The sequence below is a fragment of the Equus caballus genome, chromosome 18 (assembly GCF_041296265.1).
Source record: "Equus caballus isolate H_3958 breed thoroughbred chromosome 18, TB-T2T, whole genome shotgun sequence".
NCBI classification, from domain to species: Eukaryota; Metazoa; Chordata; class Mammalia; order Perissodactyla; family Equidae; genus Equus; species Equus caballus.
This window is the reverse complement of record NC_091701.1, coordinates 22,018,536-22,027,961: the sequence shown is the minus strand read 5'-3', so window position 1 is coordinate 22,027,961 and position 9,426 is coordinate 22,018,536. Positions and strand designations below refer to the sequence as shown.

At 37.9% G+C, this 9,426-nt stretch overlaps 1 pseudogene; it reads right to left on the bottom strand.

The window, feature by feature from the left end:
* Positions 1 to 1,789: 1,789 nt before the first annotated feature.
* Positions 1,790 to 9,022, bottom strand: LOC100056082 (large ribosomal subunit protein uL4 pseudogene; annotated as a pseudogene).
* Between the last annotated feature and the right edge of the window lie 404 nt (positions 9,023 to 9,426).

Below are 9,426 nucleotides of genomic sequence, written 5' to 3'. Positions count from 1 at the left end.
TAATCCACCACTGAGTCCAGGCTTAAATTAGCCAATCTAGATGTCTATTAACATAATTCCTACATGCTCAAGGTAACACATTAAATCATGAATTCCAGGTGACTATATCTATGTCAGTAAACTCAGGTTAATCAAGTCTTATATTATTTTTTATTTTTGGTCTAACATCCCTAGAATCCATTCGCATGAATGCTCCTCAGATTTCTGCCTAAGTAAAGTTGGTGAACGTTTTCATCCTTCTCACCAGGTCTGTACTTCACATTGTGATCTAATTCTCCTCTGAGCCTATGGGGAAATAAGTAGTGATGGTAACTGATCTTGAGGAGAGTAGGCATCTCCTGTGATACAAATTTCTGAAGGTTTTATCCAGGGAGAAGTCTAATCTCCTAAAAAGGGGAAGGAAGTTTGCCTTTGTTGGCAAAGGAGTTCCAGAGGTATCTGCTGGTTTAAGTTCACAGGATTATTTGTGTCTTCTCAAATGCCCTGTCCCATATCTCAGGGTCCCACTCCTTCCAGACCAGTGGTCTTGTTTTAATGAAAGAGATCTGCAATAATTACAATCAAGCCTTGGGCTTTATGTCTCAGCCATAATTTTTCTGAGACACTAGCTGGCATACAAGTGTTCTAATTTTTCACCCATATTCTGAGTTGGCATTCATGGCCTTTAATTTTTCCTTTTCCTTGTTTGTGCTCTCCTGCATCATTGTAATTACTTTGTTGTCATAGCAATCAAGGGCCATAGGTAATCTCTCAATGTCTCACTCTCTATTTGCATTCATAACATTCTACCACCAGGATTAACCTTGGTATTTGTGAATACATTACAAGTCACCAATTACTAGAGCAAGAAAATAATTTGTGCTCTCCTTAAACATATGAGCAATGAAATACTAGAATCCTATTTTTGGGGGTCACTCTGGTACAAATTTCTTTATCATTCAGAGGTTAAGCAGGAAAGAACAGCTGATTGATTTGATTAATAAAAGCATTTTTAAATAAATGAGCAGGATTAAGGGAAACCAACAATCCTAAGCAAGTTCCCCCCTTATGCCTAAAGGGGAAAGAAAAGGAGACAGAGGGAGTGGGTGCTGGAACCCAGAGGGAGAATCTCTAGCTGTATAAGAGAGCCACTTTACAGAAGCTGTGGCCTTCATTAGAGGGATACAATCAATCTATGGCAATCCAGCAGAGAGGCAGCTGGGTGAATAAATAGTCTCTCTTTTTCTCTCTATCTCCTGCCAGTCCTTCTCATTGGCTGATGTCTACCAGAATCCAGAGTCCAAGGAAGCCCATTGATGTAGTTCATAAATTCAGTCTTCCAGAGATGGTGGAAAAGAGTTCAGAGAGTGGGTGGGTCTAGAGAGAAAGATGGAGAACATCTAGCACATACTCCCATTTATTTACATTTTCTTTATTGCCTCTAATAAAGTGTTATCCTACAGAGAGGTCTTATACACCCTTTGTTGAATTTGTTCCTAGTGATTGGGGGGGTGTTATTATTTCAAATGTCATCTTTTTATTGCATTTCTAACTATTTGTTGTTGGTATAAAGAATTGTAATGGACACCAATATTTTGATTGCCTATCTAACTTACTAAATTCTCAAATATTTTAATAGTTTGCCTGTAAATTCTTTTGTATTATCTGTCAAGACAACTTTTCATCTGCAAATAATATTTTTTTTCTTTCACAATCTTTATAAGTTCCCTCGCATCTTTTTGTTTTTTTGTCTCTAACTGCCTCTTTGATTAGGTCTTTGTTCAATAAGCTGTCCAACATTGTTTGATCTTTATGGAATAAACAAATTTGTTTTATGCAGCAAGCTTCTTTTCTTCTTGCTGGGTTTCTGTTCTGCTGGCTTCATTCCAGCTGCTAACTTCTTGGTAGCCAGAGCCTTTCCTCCCATAAAAGGCTTCTTCTGATTCTTAACACTAATAGCCATCTTTCCTTTCTTTCCTACCATAGGCTTCTTGTCTAGAAACCCCTTCTTGTTTGATTTGGCTTCAAGTGCTGCTGCTGCCTTATCCACATGGAATTTGTGACTCTTGGCCTGGCCATAAATGGTGTTCTGGAACATGGTCTTTGCATTCAAGTTTAGCTTCAACATGATTCTCAGTTTTTTCAGTGGATTCTTCTTTAGGACACTGCAATAAATCTTCTTGCATGGTACTCAGAGGGCTCTTTGGATTTCTGAGCTTTTCAAGATTCTGCTAAGATCTTTACTGAGCATGTTGTGCATGGGAAGATTATAGTTACTCTAAGGGAGGCAGCTTTATGCCAACTGCCATACAGATCATCTAACTGGAGAGCACTACCAGTCCAAAGGCAGAAATTCCACATGCCCACCAGGAGCAAGTGTCAAAATGTTAAGTTTGCTTACATTAAGCAGAGAAATTCCAGGATGTTTCTAAAGGCCTTGATAATACTGTTGTCCTCATTATAGAAGATGCAGGGTCCCCTGAACTGGATATGATGCGGCTTCTTATTCTGCCCTCACCTGCTCTCATTTGCTGACAGACATAGACATATTTTATATCATTCCAGGCCTTAAATTTCTTAAGAAGCAAGACAGCCTCCTTGGTCTTCTTGTAGCCTTCAACTTTATCTTCAACCATCATAGGAAGTTCAGAAACTTCCTAAATACAATAATCTTTAGACATGACCAGGGCTGGTAAGACTGAGGCAGCCAGGACAGAGCAGATGGCTTATTGCTTCAGTGTAGTGTTCACTCTGCAGTGGCAAGCAAGCCAGGTTTTGGTTGGGGAACACATTTGGCTCCCACAACATGTATTTCTGAAAACACCCTGGCCAGACTGTGAGTCCCATCACCTCAAACTTTGGGTTCCAGCCACAGCTTTGCCAGTACTCCAAGACTCAGCAGTGGTGTGATGACCTGCTAATTCACTGACAGCACAAGGCTGTCTGTTGTTTTTGCGCAATTTGGTGTGAACAAAGTTCACAGTGTCTGGTCAAATGAGAGCCTTGAACACAGCAGGCAAGTGACATTTTTTCCAGATGATCCCCTTTTTGGAGTACACTGATATCAGTGGACATGCACAAACGATGGTGGGGAGAGGAGAAGGCCACGATCTTCTCAACTAGAAAAGCTCCCCCCATCTTATTGGGCTGGCTAGAGCCTCTTAATGTATGATATTGAAAGCAAATGATATCAGAATTCCTTGTTTTATTTTTTATTTAACACAAATATTTTAATATTCCATTACTGTATATTAAGAGTGTTATAAGTTTGTATAACAACATTTTATCAGTTATCTTAATTACCTAGTGCTGCATAACAAGTCATGTTAAAAATTAGTGACTCGAAACAACAATAAACACGCATTATCTCATATCATCGATGGATAATGAATCTGGGAGCACCTTAGGAGTATCATTCTGGCTTGTCTCTCATGAAGCTGTAGTCAAATTTCAGCCAGGGATATAGTAAGTTGTAGTCAAAATATCAGTCAGGGTTGTAGTCATCTGAAAGATTGGAGTGGGAGTAACAGCTTCCAAAATAGCCAACTCATAAGACTAGCAAGCGGGCACTTGTTGCTGGATGAAGGCTTCAGATCCTTTCCGGATGGACTTTAAGGTTGCTTGAGTGCCCTCACAACATACTAGCTGACTTCCCTGAGAGTGCACAATCCCAGAGACAGCAAGGCAGAAGCCTAAATGTTTTTATAACAGCCTTCAAAAATTACACAATTATTTCCTCAGTACCTTATTGGGTACACAGACCAGCCCAATACAGTGTGAGAGGGAATTACATAAGTGCAGGAATACCAAGAGGTAAGGATCATTGGGGGCCCTTTTGGATGCTAACTACCATATCAAGTTAGTATTTTTCTACTCCTTCTATTAAGAGTTTTATCATGAATTGGTTATCAAATTATCTTTAAGTATTTATTGAGATGATCGTGAGGGTTTCTTGCTTTGATATATTAATGTGCTTCATTACTCTGGCTTATTGTTAATCAATTAATCTTATATTCTTGGATATATCCCCCAAATTGTCATGATGTATTTTGCTAGATTAAATTTGTTAATATTTTCTTTAAAATTGCATTTATTAGTAAGATTTGCTAATGATTTTCATATTTCATGAAATCTTTTGTTGTTTTAGATTCAATGGTATGGTAGCCTCATTAAATGAGTTGGAAAGTGTTGTCTCTTCTACAATTTCATGTAAAAGTTTGTGAATATTTGGAATTACTTAAGCAAAGCCATCTGTGCCAGTTATTTCTTGTATTGGAAGATATTTAATTATCTATTGCATTTCTTTAAGATGTCTTCAATTTCTTTCTGAGTTTTATTTTTTTATGAGAATTTTCTGTCAGTTTTATTCTTAGGAAGTTGATCGTGTTATTACCATTACTTTTCACTCTCTATACCATGTAATATGTCTCTTTTTTATTATAGATATTCTTTATTTGTAACTTTTCTCTTTTTCTTTTGATTAATCTTTCCACAAGATTGTGTTTCACAGTATTTTAAAAAACTTGATCTTTGACTTGGTTCATCCTCTATTTTATATTTTTCCAAAAATTTTCAACTCTATGTGACAGCTTGTCTTTGTAATTTCCATACAATTGTGGTCTTACATGTTTTATCTATGCTTGGTATGAATGTATATTCTCTGCCGTTGGATATGATTTTCCATAATTTACAGATTCTAATTGTACTCACAAATTTACAATTTATCTATTTAAGTGATCATTTACTGAAAGAGATGCTAAAAATCTTCCACTCTGATAGGAAATTTGATCATTTCTCATTTTACTTTATTCAACATTTTATTTTATATTTCAAGCTATATTAATGTATTATAATAATTATGATTATAGTTCTTGAAAAATTAAACCTTTCATTATTACATAAAAACTCTTTTAGCCTAGAATCAATCCATATGAGGTTGAATATGCTCTCTTCAGACATGAAAAGACTCAGAAAATTTGCCTCTATGCATCTCTTCTGAGGAATTTACTTGAGGATGTTCACCAGCAAAATAATGGGGTAATGTAAGAAGAGGGAAGTCATGGGGTCTAAGAAAAAATGGATTCATCCAGACAAACAATAAACAGAAGTCTTGGAATTAGACCTCTATAAAAAAAGAACCCTAAAGTACAACCAGTTTGGATGGAGAAAGAGAATGAAGGACTCTGGGAGCTTGGTAACTGGGGAAAAACAAAATTTTTATAGCATGCAATCTATATTTATGATGTTAAAAAATTAGGCTATGATAAATGTATGTAATACAAGGAGAAAAAACAACTAGACACCCAAGAGGGGAGGGGGAAGTGGATGAGAAAGAATCAGCCCAAATATGAAGTCAAAGAAAAAGGAGCATAATTTTGAGCAATTAATGAAAGAAAACATCTATTGGAATGGATGTCTAGCGAAGAAAATATAATCCAATGTGCTACATGGTCAACCAGAATACAGTGTTGGTCATTAAAAATGACTGTGGCATGTGGATGAGAGGAGGTGGGAGAGAAGTGTTAATAGTCTTATTATAAAAAAAGAAGGGTTCAAAAGACAACTGTTAAAGATTTAGAGGTTTAGGGGCTGGCCCGGTGGCACAGCCGTTAAGTGGGCACGTTCCTCTTTGGCCCGAGTTTGCCAGTTCAGATTCTGGGTGTGGCCATGGGACCGCTTGGCACACCATGCTGTGGTAGGTGTCCCACATATAAAGTGGAGGAAGGTGGGCATGGATGTTAGCTTAGGGCTAGTCTTCCTCAGTGAAAAGAGGAGGATTGGCAGCTGTTAGCCCAGGGCTAATCTTCCTCAAAAGAAAAATATATATATATATACAGAGCTTTACATATATATTTAAATGTAAAATAGAAATGATAGAATGTTTAAGATAATATAAGTATGAAAAATTGGGAAGAGAACATATCTGCAAGCTCATCTTTCATATCATGAATTCAATAACTATTTTCTAAAATTAATAAATACTGCTACAGGTGTATTTTCTGGATTTATGGAGCTGTGCATTTACCTATGTAAAGCTGATGAAATTACTCAAGAAATTCCATGTGTTTGGAGTCAGCTGCTACACCTCACATTGAGGGTGAGACCTAAACACTCACTACCCTGTAAATAAAACTGTGGGTCACTTTGAAACTTTGTGGTATCCCTTGTATTTTCTTCCTAAGACACGCATACTTGTTAGAAATCTTACTCTTCAAAGAAAGACTTCAGTGGGCTGACTGGGTGCTGGTTGTGGAGGAACCAGCAAGGTCATGCTGGTCTGAAGGAGAGTGAGTTTGTTGGCAAATCTTCCAACCCAGATTGCTTGATGGCTATCTGGGGGACAGGTACTGACACTAGAACCGAAATGGATAATAAATGAAAAATCCCTTGAAATTTGAGTTCCTCAGCGACAAGACAAAAGACAAGTTGGAAGCTAGTGAGCATGTTCTGGGATGACCGTCTGAAGCCCAGAGGATTTTTGATGCGTTGTCTTAATGGGACAGGCATTGCTTGCTATGTGTATTGGGCTGGCATGAGAGCATAGCAGCAATTGGGGCAACCAGTGGGTTTTGTCTCTTGATCTGCAAGCCCACGGTTTACTAGTGGGCAGAATAGTGACAGAGTCTGATGATAATTTTTCAGCTTGTATGAAAAAGCTAATGATTTCATCATTGTGTGAACATCAAAGAGTATATGGAAGGAGGACAAGATTTGTCGCCCTAAAAAGTGTCTCTTTAACATGAGGAATATTTTAGGCTGATTATTTTTAAGAAAAAAATGATTTGGGCCAGCCCAGTGGTGTCATGGTTTAGTTCGTGTGCTCCATTTCAGTAGGCTGGAGTTCACAGGTTTGGATCCTGGGTACAGGCCTAGCACTGCTTGTCAAGCCACGTTGTGGCAGCATCCCACATAAAATAGAGGAAGATTGGCACAGATGTTAGCTTAGTGACAATCTTGCTTCCCCCCAAAAATGAAACAAAGGACTTGGAACGTTTTTCTTGTTACCTCCCCCTTAACTGCCTAAAAGAATTCAGATTTAAAAGCCTGTCTCAGGAAGGAGCTATCACAGCATAACATGAACTAGGTGGTAGAGAGGGAGGAACCTAGAAAAACCTGTTTGTGGGCTCCCCTCCATGTTTTCTGTTTCCATGTGACCACTCATTTTCCAAACGTTTGCTTTTCACCTACCTATGAATTGCCTTCCTTCCCTTTGAAGTCACTAACTTTGCTTAACATTGAAGTCACTAACAGCTGCTTTTGTCTTTAGCTGAGGATGGTATTTAAGGTGAAAGCTTTGGCCATTTTGGTGCATTACTTGGTTTTCTTGGTTTTTCCCATGTATATATGTTGTTAAACTTTTGTTTTTCTCCTGTTAATCTGTCTCATGTCAATTTAATTCTTAGACCAGCCAGCAGAACCTAGAAGGGTAGGGGAAAATTTCTTCCTCTCCTACTTAGACAAACCTAGATGGTATAGCCTGCTACACCTAGGCTATATAGTACTAATCTTATGGATCCACCATCCTATATGCCATCCATCATTGACCAAAACATCATTATGCAGTGCACGACTATATATTATTATAACAGGCCACTTTACAGCATGTAGCAATACACCATCCTGCCCTGTTGCTCTTGAATTTTATGTGAGTGAATGAATGCTGTCCTTAAAGTCCACACAATGCTCCCCAGCCCCCAGGGAACAGTGTGCTTTAATTAACATATACATTACACAAATATCTGTTCATCTTAGTTTTGAGCATGAAAGGGTTTGAAATTTGTTCCACCAAAGAAGCAAAATCAACACGCTCAGAGGCTGAGGGCAGGTATATTAGCATTTCAGAGGCTCAAGTGTCATAACTGGTTTAACTAAACAAAGCCATAATATACATTTCAGAAAACTGCCAGAAAGGAAAATCACTTCTGTATTTGAATTGAATTCAAATAAATTCGGCGCCGTGTATCTGCACTCTGTATACCCCTGCTAGGATTTCTACAAATTATTTGCAATCAAAGTCTTACTTAAACTTGTTTCAAAAGAGACATAAATTTGCCATCTTTCTTAAGCTGAAAGGTTTGTCCTTACAAATTTATGGAAATATCTTGTATCCTTAAAAGTGTCTGTTGATCTGCTATTTTTCAATTTCTACCTAGGTGCAATTATTAAGATTTTTTTTTTTTTTTTTAAGATTTTATTTTTTCCTTTTTCTCCCCAACGCCCCCCGGTACATAGTTGTGTATTCTTCATTGTGGGTTCTTCTAGTTGTGGCATGTGGGACGCTGCCTCAGCGTGGTCTGGTGAGCAGTGCCATGTCCGCGCCCAGGATTCGAACCAACGAAACACTGGGCTGCCTGCAGCGCAGGGTGCGAACTTAACCACTCGGCCACGGGGCCAGCCCCGCAATTATTAAGATTTTAAACTTTAATTATAAATGTACTCATTTTTGGGGGGAGATGGCCTAAGTGAATTGGTACTGGCATATAATGCCTAGAAATAGATTAATCAATGCAAATGAAGAAAACACACCAAATATTGTCATGTCTATATTTAGTGTTTCTGTAAATTGATAAACTAGAAGTTTGGTCTTTTAAGGGAAATCTAGGAAGTTAAGGAATTGAAATTACTATTTAGTACTTAAAAAGTTATTTTTCATCTTTTCTGAATCTTAGGATAAGGCAAGATAGTGGTGTGGTATCAAAATATTTGAAAGAGATGATGCGGATAAAAATGTAACAAATTTAAGATCTTAAAGTCACTCTGTTTAAAGAGTAGAATTAACAAAATACAGTTTTTCAGGTAAAAAAAATGTATAGGACTTAATTTGTTGTTGCCATTTCAAGCCTCTGTTTATTTGGTGTTCTAACTTCAGTGTAAAACATTCCATCTTATTCTTCATTTAAACACGAAATGATAAATTTTTTAAATTTTAAAATTAGAGGCAATTATTCCAAATTGTCAGACTCTGAAGACCATTGGGACTGCAGATTGTGCACCTCCAGTTGGAATCATTCACATAGAAAACATTGAGAATGGCGACCCCCATTGCGCACCTATATGTGACTGGAGCTCCGTGGGGCTGGGCAGTGCCCTGCAGCCTCCATGAGGGCTGTGAATGTTTATCTTTTGTGTCAAGTATACAAAGAGGAGGACTTGAAACTCTTCGCTAGATTTCCTCTCTCTCTCTCCCTCTCCTCCTTGTTGACAACTCTTTAAACTGCCCAGGTATCTTCTTCATTCCCCTAGAGGTGATTAGCCTCCTTGGCTTGTCCTGTCATTCTGCCCAAGGGAAGAAATATTACAGAAGCATTAAGAGGGACTATCTTATTCTGTTAAAGATGAAAGAATGGGAACAATAACTCTTAGGATTCTTCAGTGACCCTGCATGGAGCACAGCCACATGGCCACACTTGACATCACAAACAAATCAGTGTGAAGATCTTAGTTTGC